The 12,148-nt window shown below is 36.8% G+C and overlaps 1 pseudogene; it reads right to left on the bottom strand.

Moving 5' to 3' along the window:
• Nucleotides 1-248: 248 nt before the first annotated feature.
• LOC132601897 (glyceraldehyde-3-phosphate dehydrogenase GAPB, chloroplastic-like) overlaps nucleotides 249-12,148 on the bottom strand; it is a 31,303-nt pseudogene continuing 19,403 nt past the window's right edge.

Raw genomic sequence — 12,148 nt, 5'->3', positions numbered from 1 at the left:
ATCTCCTTCTCAGAAGTCATTCTTTTAGTTACTGAGATGAAATTAAGTAGAGTTCTTGAAATATTATAGAGTTAGGAAGAGAACAAAAAACAAATTCCTTGTTGGAATGCTTCCTGGTTAGTGGTAAAACCAGTTTCTACAGATTGTACCCAAATAATTTTCAACTGTGTGATTTGACTGTCACTCATTAATGGTATTTTCTTTGCAGTTTCCACAGTATAATTTTTGGATAAGGAAAACAATTAGCTTTAAAAATCATCCATCCATTTCAAAATTGAAAAGAAAACAGAGGGATTATCTGTAGACTTTGCACTCCTTGTCTTGCAGTAGTCCTCTAAGGCATCTCTACTCCCTTGTACAGATGAACCGGGCCATTTATCTGCTACCAGATGAGCTAAGTCAACCACACGTTGGATATAATTTTACCAAGTATGATTACCAGTTAATCAAGAATATATCTATGTGTGTGTGTTTAATGCTGGAAAAAAAATTAGCTAGTAATTTCGTCGCTAATCTGTTGCTAAATTGTCGTCGCTAACAATTTTTTTAATAATTCATCGCTAATGTTAGCTATTAGCGACGGGTTTTTTTGGTTAGCTAAGGAATTTGTCCGTCGCCATTTTTTTTTTAAGTGAAAGCAAAATAGTTAAGGTGGTGGTATAGCTCGCAAATGGTTGTGTTCAATTTACCAGTGTCCCCACTCGTTATCATATCAAGCGACAGCCTTCACCATGTCATCTCCCATAGCCATAGTCAAAGAGGAGTCAATGGTGGTGGAAATGTCGTATTACACCCTGCACTTTCAGTGTTACACCCCGTACCTCGGAGAAGCACTGGTTAAATTTGAATGTAAGTATGTCGAGCTATGGCTGGGTAAAACAATTTTAGAGTGTCAGGAACGAAGCATTATTAAGTATATTGTTTAAGTAAAGGATGAATTATGATTTTGTAAGTCGTAATCGGGAAGGACAACTTTGGAACCAAAGGACATGACCATTATCAAGTATTATTAGTGATAAATATCATGTATGGAGAGTTTCAGGATCAAACAAATCGAAGAAAATAAGTTTGACGAAAATTTGAAAAACGTTGGCAGGATTTTGGGCAGATTTTTAGTCAACATTGGAGGGGTATATCTCCTAGTATATTAGGAGTTTTAAGGTGTTTCAAAATTCTAAAATTAAGTTCGTCGAGTCTAGTTTCCAACACAATAAACTTCTCGTCGATACGACATCGAAGTAGAGAATTATGGACGTTACAAGTTAGGCTGACAGAGCAGAATCGCATGCTACAGTAAACGCTACAGTACCGACTTGGTACAGTACTGCTACAGTGACCCCAGCCCGAATCTAGAACCTTATAAAGGGGAAAAAACCCCTTTTTATCATCAAAAATCAGATTTTAGGTTCAGCACATACAAAGGGCAATTATGTCATAAAAAGTTGAGGGTTTGAAGTGATTTTGGTTAACTGAGGCTCGGGAAGCATATAGTTATGATTCTAGTATTGTTTTGCGGTGGATTTTGGCGTGAATTCAAAGTGGATATTGAAGATGTTGCTCTCTTAACAAGAATAAGGTATGAATCTCTCCTTATTAATATTACTTTTGGTTTATTCACGAAGATAAAGTCGTTAAATAATCGTATAGCGGGTTGGTTAGTTGTGGAAATTGGAAAACATCGTGAGGGATGTTTTATGATACATAATGGTGTTAGGGATGATGTTATGGATGTTAGTATTGTTGTTATTGTTGTTGGTTATTGAATTATGATTTCGGGCTAGGCATATAAATAGGGAAAATGCTGCTCGAATTTCGACAACTCTAGAAAGATTTATTTGAAGGATTAAGGCAAGCGTATAAAGGTGATCTAACAATTGTATAAATTTTCTTGAATATAGATTTACGAGCCTGAGAGGACAAGCATTGAGTAGTTAAAGTTAAGGCGACCAAAAAGGTATGTTAAGGCTATTCCTCTTTCTTTTAAAGGCATGATTCTTTTCCTACCAACCCATGCATGCATTCCATAATAATCCCCACTTCCAAGAATGTTGGAGATTCATGACACTTAAAGCTTTTATGGTGCTAAAGATGAATAATATTTTTTTTATGATAACCATGACGATGATTATGAGGGATTTATTTATCAAAGCTCCAAGGCATACGGATTTCATGATATTATAAGATGATTTTATTCATAGAAATTTCCAAGTACATGAGTTTTATATTATTATGAGGTGATTGAGCTTACTTTGCAATTTCTTAATTTCCTTCATTGTTGGTAATCTCACCTTATGACCCTTGTTCCTTCAAGGTGGGATAAACTGTCACGCCCCGAACCATGGCCTGGACGTAACACGACATTCGGTGCCTGACTGCATGTGACCGAGCGAGCCACATGGCTTGCTGAACTATCATGAGGCATACATGAGCGGAAATATAACGTCAAGTGCATGATGAGCCTTTATAAAAACATAGCAAGTCATAATATTAAATATAAATACTTGTTTAAACATGAGTGCGAAAATAACATGAATGAGCCAAAATGGCTATACGACTCCGAATGTCTGGCCTGACATAACTGACTTGTCTAGTCTATGAAACCTCTATCATGAGTCTAACTGGAAAACATACTTACTGGGACAAGACCCCCAGCATACCTTAGATGCATAGCTAATCATAAAACAAAAGTTGACTAAACCCCGAATGAGATGGGGCTCACCAATAAGCTGATACGAATGCTGTCCTACTGAGCGGAATAGACCTGATACAAAGCCTATATTGATCATTTCCCATTTCCAGACAGGAATATCAACATTTTGAGCCAAGCCACCAGGCCTATGGTGTTCGGCTTTCACCTGCTGACAATTCGGGCACTTAGCTACAAAATCTGCCACATTCTTCTTCATTTTGTTCCACCAATAAATCTCCTTGAGATCATGATACATCTTAGTGAAACCTGGGTGAATGGAATACCTAGAGTTGTGAGCTTCTAATCATGATTCACTCTTTGAGCCCATCAACATCTGGAACGCATAATCTGCCTTGATATCTCAAGGTACCATTATCTCCCCCCTGCTCAAAAGCTAAGGCTTTCTATTCGTGAATCCTCTCTTTCATCTGCAGCAAGTAGGAATCACCAAACTGCTTCTCTCTAACTTCAATGACAAAGCAGGAATGCCATGTTCTGGGCAATAACTCCACCCATTTCGGAGTCTGAAAGTCAAATTCCTAGCTTGGATAAGCAGTGAACTTCCTTCACCTTAGTTCTCTTGTCTGCCTAAATCATGAGTTGTACTTCCCATACTTGATTTTTTTCTGAGATACTTTCTAATATACTCATAGTACTGTTGTGCGCTAGGTCTTTCACGAGCATCTTAAAGATTAGATTCTTGTGCAATGGCACTACCCTTATGACACATAACTGGGCATGATCTTATAGCTTTTCTGTGATCTCCTAATCGATAGTAATTGAACTTGACACGATCCGTTCGACTATCATTCTACTCTTTTCTGGTTTTCTCTAAGATGAGGTATATTCCCTTATGGAGACTATCTCATTATGCCAACCTAACTGAACTGAGGTTCTTCATATCTCATACTAACTCTTCGGGTCTTCAATTATCTCACTGGACTTACTGACGATTTATGTATCTCCCCCTTAGACCAAGGCTAACATCTTATACTTACAAATTCTTCTCTTTTGATGGGACCCAATTAACATTCCTTATCTTCTGTAATTCCTTCGTACTCTACAACTTACTTTTTTTTTACTCACATCGGAGCAATTTCTCATGGGGAAAAAGAAGTAAATTTACTTACATGAACGGGTTGCTACTGTATTCATAACTGGTATACCCCATCTTAATGACTTTACTCTACTCACATTGTAAATCTTAGGACAACCTCTTTTGACAACTCTTAAAGGCTATTCTTCTGTTGTTTGCTCTCTTATGGCTTTAGCTGAATTCTTCTTCCACTAATCACTCTACTCTGAACCTAACTTAAGCCGTTGTTTTCTCATACACATTCGTATGTATCCGATCTGTCACCCATTCAAGGTGTTCATCTGAATAAGAAATCAAATCTTATTTCTCAAAGTCAGTCGTACTCGTAACTTACTCAAATCTTATTATTATTGTTGACATGGATTTTCCAGACATATTATGAACTTATATCTCATTCTCCTTCTGTTTCTAGAAAAATTTTGGCAGAGTTTTCTCTGTATTTCTTACTATCCCAAAACCTGCACGCAGGAAATACCAACAATGCCTCACAAGGCCAACATATATATACGTATATATCATATCCACACAGGGATCCCAATTTCAACAACAATATAAAAATGATAAACTTACCTCATATGTCCAAATCAAACTGTACCTGTTACACTTTCCTATTTATTTTCCCTTTCAATCTTTAACTGTAGATGGAGTGGGTCCTGATGACCTCTGGTAGAAAACTGTCTGCCACCACTTCCTTGAGATCCTTCATGATTTATGTTTCTTGCAGACTTAGCTCCTTTTCTAATTTCTCTAATATCCTCTCCCTGTGGTATCCCATTCTCCTTTCTCAAGAACATCATTATCATTCAACATACTATTCATTCCACTACACCCCTTCTCGGGCAACTTACATTGTATTCCATTTTCAATAGCACTTGAAGTCTCATTCGTTACCAGCAAGTGCTGCACAATTGTACTCCCTATGGGTAAACATCCTTACTTAGACCTTGAATTATCTGTTTGTCGCCTGCGCATTCGAAACATACATAATTTGATTGGAAGATAAGGTTACTTATTACTCTAAGACATGGCACGATCTAGAGTAGAAAGAAATAAGACAATCCTGAATGTCTTGGTGGTCAACTGTTTATATGTATGGGGCCCTCACACATATAAAAGTGACCCCACTGGACACGGTTTCATAGACTCCCTAAAGACACTTGCACCTAGGTTCTAATACCAAGATTTGTCACGCCCCGAACCATGGCCTGGACGTAACACGATACTCGGTGGCTGACTGCATGTGACCGAGCGAACCACATGGCTTGCTGAACTATCATGAGGCATACATGAGTGGAAATATAATGTCAAGTGCATGATGAGCCTTTATAAAAACATAGTAAGTCATAATATTAAATATAAATACTTGTTTAAACATGAGTGCGGAAATAACATGAATGAGCCAAAATGGCTATACGACTCCGAATGTCTGGCCTGACATAACTGACTTGTCTAGTCTATGAAACCTCTATCATGAGTCTAACTGGAAAGCATACTTACTGGGACAAGACCCCCAGCATACCTTAGATGCATAGCTAATCATAAAACAAAAGTTGACTAAACCCCGAATGAGATGGGGCTAACCAATAAGCTGATACGAATGCTGTCCTACTGAGCGGATGTGTCATCCTGTATATCAGTACCTGCATCGTAAAATACAGGCCCCCGGGCAATAAAAGGGGACGTCAGCACATTGAATGTAATGGTAGGTAAAGCAACCGAAAGAAACAGCATAGGACATGGAATAACATGATAAGAACTGAAACTGAAAACCTAGACATGAACATGAGCATGAGTATATATATATATATATATATATATATATATATATATATATATATATATATATATAACATAAGTAAAAAACATGATAAGTAGGGAGAGAATTTCATAAACCGACATGTGATATCACCACGTGGGTACATGGAGTCTGGTACCTCGCCGAACCAGCAGAGCCCTCATACCTTGCTAGAGTATAAGGTAGTAACGTGCCTGATAGATCCATTCAGTATAAAATTAAGGTATCGTCTTATCTGGGCGGACCAATCCTTGTCCTACGGTGGCTATGTAGTTTCAGGCTATCTGAGCCTTCTCGGTAATTTGTGCAACTCCAAAAACATTAGCATAATATAGTTGGCTAAGAAGCCCATTATTTTCGTGAATTAACTTGTACTTGTCTTGTAATAATGATTTCATGAAATAACTTGTAAACATGGTTTCATGATATAGCTTGTAAACATATTCTTGATTCATGAGTAATAACAATAGTTCATAATCATATATATGTAATTGACTTGAAAACATGATTGTAACTTGCAAAATAAAATCATAAAGTTTCATATGAACATAATGAGAACACATGAGGAAGAATTCATGATTCATGGATTAAGCTAGGGTTCCTAATAACCATAATGGAAGATTAGGAATACAACAACGAATATAGATACAAAATTCATGTACATATATACATAAATACGGGCTACCAATATGTTGGGTTTAATGCCCTAGGATTTTAACTTCATGAATATCAAGAAACGGAGCATGGGGAAGAGCGTAGAGTCTACATACCTTAATTGCTCCAAAACTTGAATTAAAGACTTGAATTTTGGAGAAGATTTCCTAAATATTGATTCTTGAATCTTGAGATGGGTTTTCTTGAAAACCCTAGATTAGGAATGATGATTTCTTGTTTAGATTACAAGGATATATGTTAGAATTGAGTTGGAATAATTAGAATGGACTTACCTTGGTGTTCTTGATGTTGGAGGAGAGTAGGAGGTCGTTCTAGGGTTTGAGGGAATGAAAAATAATGATTTAAACTGATATGGACGAATATATAATGTTCTGGAAAATTGCACTTTACGTCCAGCAAAATACTGGCCGTATTTCAGTTTACGGGTCGTATTTTGCAATACGGACTGCACTGCGTATCTTCAGTAAAATGGTCATAACTCTTTGCACGGATGTCCGTTTGACCCCCGTAAGATACCGTTGGAAAGGTATTTCAAATATCTATAACTTTAGTCAAGGAAGTTTTCCCAAATTTCAAATACGTTTTGAAATACGGGCCGTAAAGTAGAATACGATTTGTATTTAACCATATGACCTCAAAATGTCAAATTTCAGAATGTTCAAAAATTCTTGATTTTAGTTTATGATCACTGTTCGTGGGTGTAAATTAAAATACGACCACTGTTCATGGGCGTAAACCACCATATTACAACTGAACAGGAAAATTTCAATTCCCACATTCTTTATCTGATTTTCTAAGTCTAGGATCGTGGTCAAAACTTTCGTTAAAGGTACGGGATGCTACATAAACGATGATGATTGATCCATAATATAATCGGAGGCTACCGACCTTACGTCACTTCGATATAGTTGTGACTTTTGATTGGGCTATCATGCATGCTTTATATATATATATATATATATATATATATATATATCACCGCGCCGCGCTATAGTCGGTCGAGCATGGCACGTAGATGTGCACATCACTGTAGTGGGCATGTTATGATATTGCCCCGGACACGGGCTAATGATGATAACACCGAGGCTTACTGGCCGGGCATGATACTATATATATATGACCCCGAGCCTTAATGGCCGGGCATGGTACTATATGTATGTATAAAAAAAATTTAAAAAAAAGGCTAAGCATGAACGGCACCGCCTTATGAGACATCCAGATGTACAGGTTATCTCTCATATTCCATGTTACCTTTCATATCTATATTATGTTGTTATTCATGCCTTACATACTCAGTACATTATTTGTACTGACGTCCCTTCTTGTGGAAGCTGCGCTCATGCCCGCCGGTAGGTAGGGAGACGAATCAGACTCCTAGTTGTTCTATCAGCGAATTCTCAGGAGCACTCCACTTACTTCGGAGCTGCAATCTATTTGGTCTTGTCCTTATGATCATTTTTATTATATGTAGAGGCTCGTATACGTGTGTGTACAGTTAGATGTTTTATAGCTCCGCCGATTCATATTGTTGTATAATATATTGGTGGCCTTGTCTGCCTTATTTTGAGTTCTTGATACTTCACTATTAGCATTTTCGGAATTACTGTTAGCCTTGCCAGCTTTATGATATACGTTATGTTGTGGCGACCTTGTCGATCCACATACGAACATATGTGCTGAATGATCGGATATTTCTTTGTTGGGCCTTTTTTGCGTGCAGGGGTTCTTTGAGGTATGGTTTATAATGTTCAAAGTAACGGATAATTCAGGTGGTTTCCGGCCTATGGGTCGGATCCCGTCATACTACGGGTAGGAGTGTGACAAAGTGGTATCAGAGCAGTTCGTCCTAGGGAATATCTACAAGTCGTGTCCAGTAGAGTCTTGTTTATGGATGTGAAGCGCGCCATATTTATAAACCAGAGGCTGCAGGGCATTTAAGAACCATTGACCTTTATTTCTTATCTTAGATCGTGCCATAGAGCCAAATCATAGGATATGATGTCCCTAATCCTAACCCAAATGTTTTGATCATGGATAAGCAGTTAATTATGTCGCTATGAGGAAATTGCTGAGAATTGAAATTGTTCATTCAAAAGGTATGTTTATTGTTTTATTAATATGGATAGATGTTGATATAAGAACTTGAGCAATATATTATGGGTATTTGTGATTACTCTGTGGGGCATTGGATGTGTTTTCTGAGTTGTGTGCAGGAATGAGGTAGTAAGAATTATAGAGGAAAATCTGCCGAAATTTTTACAAATTGAATTGCTTGCATGTCTATAGAGAAAGAGTAAAAGGAAAATGTGACCATCAGTCGTTTGGTAAGTCATGATTGAAGGAACAACTATGCGATGCTTTCAAAGAGAAATTTTAGAGTGATTTTAATTTAATTTAAAGGAGGAACCCTGGAGGGAAAAATGATTAGTAGTTAAGAAATTGGGATGAGTTGCATTCGAGATTTCGGAGGATTTGGACCTATTGGAAACATAAAGAAAGTTGACATTAGGAACTCAAACACAATATTACGATTTATAGATTAGATTGGTCAGTAAGTGATAACAAAGAGATATTGATATGGGAAAGGAAGTTAACGAGTACGGGAAAGTTCCACCCTAGAAGTGTGTGTGTGTGTGTGTGGGGGTATATATATATACACGAGATCAAGATGGGTTTGTACTCATAGTGGAATGTTCTGCAAACTTCTAGGTAGATATTATTAAGTGGAAAACGGGAAAGAGCACTTTAAGAGCAAAGGAAATCAAGGAGGACCTTGAGGACAGAAGTACGAGAAAATGTGGTTAGAAATTAATTAAAGGAAGTTATGTGATCGGTGACGATAAGAGAAAGCTTAATAAATTAGTAAGGTTGGACAAAGGTAGATAGTGATGGCATACGACAGTGGACTTGGAATAGAGATGTGATTATAAAGGAAACATGAAGAATATACGAAGAATAGACATACATACGAGCAAGCAAGGGTATCGTAAAGGGAAATAAGAAATAAACGAAGGAAGAAAGAAAAGGGCGTATTTTACTAAAATTTCATGATGAGAACGAGAATCGGCGAGACATTAGAAAGATTATGATGCATGATTATGATACAAACAATTAGTAAAGAGAAACTGTAGGACACTATGAGCCAAATTAAGGAAAGGATGAATCATGAGAATGAATGAGAGAGAGTATTGACTTTTACTGGTATGGTATAAATTCAACTCGGAATAAAAAACCAAGAGTAAGAGGAATCTCAAGGGTACTGGTGAAAGGATATCTATGAAGGAAAATTGCGACTAAAGGAGCATGGTATAGTCGGGAATTCTATAAGGAGCCTAACGAATTCCGATGTCACCATTGATTGATTAACCTATGGGACTATTAGGCATGAAAGAAGGAAGTGGTTTGAGTTGGGTCCAATATGTGTGGACATTTGACTAGATACAAGAATCTAGTTAGCAAAAAAAAAAAAAAGAAATAAGTCAAACCATGCGATGAAAGTAACTCTAGCATGATATGGACTAGAGGAGTTGAACGATCGCTAAGGTCGGCCAAATGACTACCAAAGATGGTCAATACTCGAATGTTACTGGTATATGAGAACATTCTTATACGAATTAGAATATTCCCAAGTACAAAAGAAGAAAATATACTGGCTTGAAGGAGTCGAAATTCGAGATGAACTACTATAGCAAGGATGTGCTAAAGAAAAGTGGAAATGGACTAAATGCAAGTATATTATGAGACAGACATGGGAAAGAAGGTATGACAAGACAATGAAAGTTTAGAAAATCAAGGAAATAAGTTTTGTCAATGCAATATGTTATGTTTCGGGCTATGATTCGAATCGCTCGTACCAGAGAAATTTTTTGTTACAATTAAATATGCAGCAAACATACCACAAAAAGGTAACAAAAGAAGTGAGAAGGTATACAAGTGACCAAGGATAAGTATCAGGGACAGTTGGGATTAGTAAAGAGAAATTGTAGCACTGCAAGAGGTGAGAGTTTTAAAAGAGAAATATTTTTAGGAATTTCAATAATCGTTAAAAGAAAGGAAGACAATATGCTTATGGATAGCATGACAGCAGTACTACCTAAGACTTGAAAATATCTCATGCGTCGTGAAATCATAAGTCACCATTCATATCAAATCGTGAGAGTATATGTCATAGAACCACATAAATAATCGTCCTGATGAAATGGCTAGTAAAATAGTATGGGGACGACAATAAATATTTGAGGAAGAATGGAACCTAGTTAAGTCTCAATTAGCTGCCGGTATAGGAGAGCCAAGGACTTAAAGAGGGAAGCACACTCGTATTGAAAGGAAGTTGTGATTAAGTAAGATTTTATTTTAGTCTCCTGCTTATGAGTTATTTTGTAATGATGTTAAGATTAGAGAAGAGGAAATTGGAGGAAAGATTCAAACATAGATTTGAAGATATTTTGAATAGTAGATTAGCTTGGGATATGAGCATTAGTATATTGTAACTTGTAAGCATAATCTTGTGATGAGGGATAACGACGGTGATAAGAAAATGCTACATACAAGTGTATAAGGGATGATGTTGAGGTTGTTGTATGGGTCGAATTGAGTCCCATTTAAATATAAATCCCTTGGCTATAGTATTTTTGACACATTGGATGAGTAATCTGAAGTAAAGTAATTAATGAGAATAATAAGCCATTACCAAGGAAATGCTATTGCAAGCCATCTGGGCGCTACTATAGGTGGAACTATGATGACATTATAAGGAATTAAGGAGTTCGACAAAAGCATTAAAAAGGAGATGGAATGATATGTATATAAAATCGATTAATACTAAGAGGGATAATATAAAGTAGCACTAGAGAAGCAAGCAAGGAAAAGTGCCATAGCCAAATAAGAAAGTTATGCACTAGTAGAGAAATAGAGGGCTACGAAACAGGAGGGACTAAGTCAAAGGAAGGTGAAGTCATGGAAGTAGATGAAGATAAGATCGCATGGCAAGGATTCAAGCATATAAATAAAAGAGATGGACATTTAAGGAATTAAGAGATCCGCTTGATTGATAAACCTAAATGACAGATAATTGCGTCAAACTATGGGAAAGACTTATTAAGTGAGAATCGGGCAAAGGTTAAAAGTAGAAGGAGAACCCCAAAGGAAATGATGAAAGGATATCACGTTTGATTGGAACAAGCGGGTGACAATAAGACCTCGTGAAACAAGCAACATGATGGCTCTTATCGGAAAAAAGGATGAATAAAGGTTACAGACAAAGGAAAGAATGAAAATATTCGAATTCGCTGCATGACTAGGAATCTTGGTTATTCTTCAACAAAATTCTGAATTCACCCCTAAGTTATTAGCCGAACTAAGGATCAGAAACTTTAAGAGTAAATTGAAGGAAAGGAATCATTAAAGAAGAGGTTTGAGATGTTTTTGATATAAGTACAAGAATTACTGTTAGTTAGGCAAGTGCCAGAAATCCAATTGAAGGAAAGAGAAATTAAGAGAGACATTTCGGTGTTAAACTAGTTGAAAGATAAATCACTGCAAAGATTAATTCGACTGCTATAGAAAGAAAAGGATGCTAAAATATGACCAGTCTTGAGGTTATCTTTAAGGGGGGGGGGGGGGGGGGGGGAAGAATAAGAATAAGTAAACTCCAAGAAGACAAAGGCCTGAGACATCTGTAAAACGTAAGAAAGATACGTGGAGATCGAAGAGAACAAGAATTTCTGAATAAAAAGAAGATGAGATCAAATTTGGATAAAAGTATATAATAATTATTGGATGAAAGGGCATACAAGAATGTAAACAACGAAGGTTGAGAGACAATGAGAACGATAAAGCATAAAGAGTTAGTAGACAGACAGATAATAAGAAAGGAGACGACCTTGAGTACGGG

This window comes from Lycium barbarum, chromosome 7, assembly GCF_019175385.1.
Source record: "Lycium barbarum isolate Lr01 chromosome 7, ASM1917538v2, whole genome shotgun sequence".
In the NCBI taxonomy this organism is placed as follows: domain Eukaryota; kingdom Viridiplantae; phylum Streptophyta; class Magnoliopsida; order Solanales; family Solanaceae; genus Lycium; species Lycium barbarum.
The sequence above is the reverse complement of the archived record's forward strand: the minus strand, read 5'-3'. Positions and strand labels throughout refer to the sequence as shown.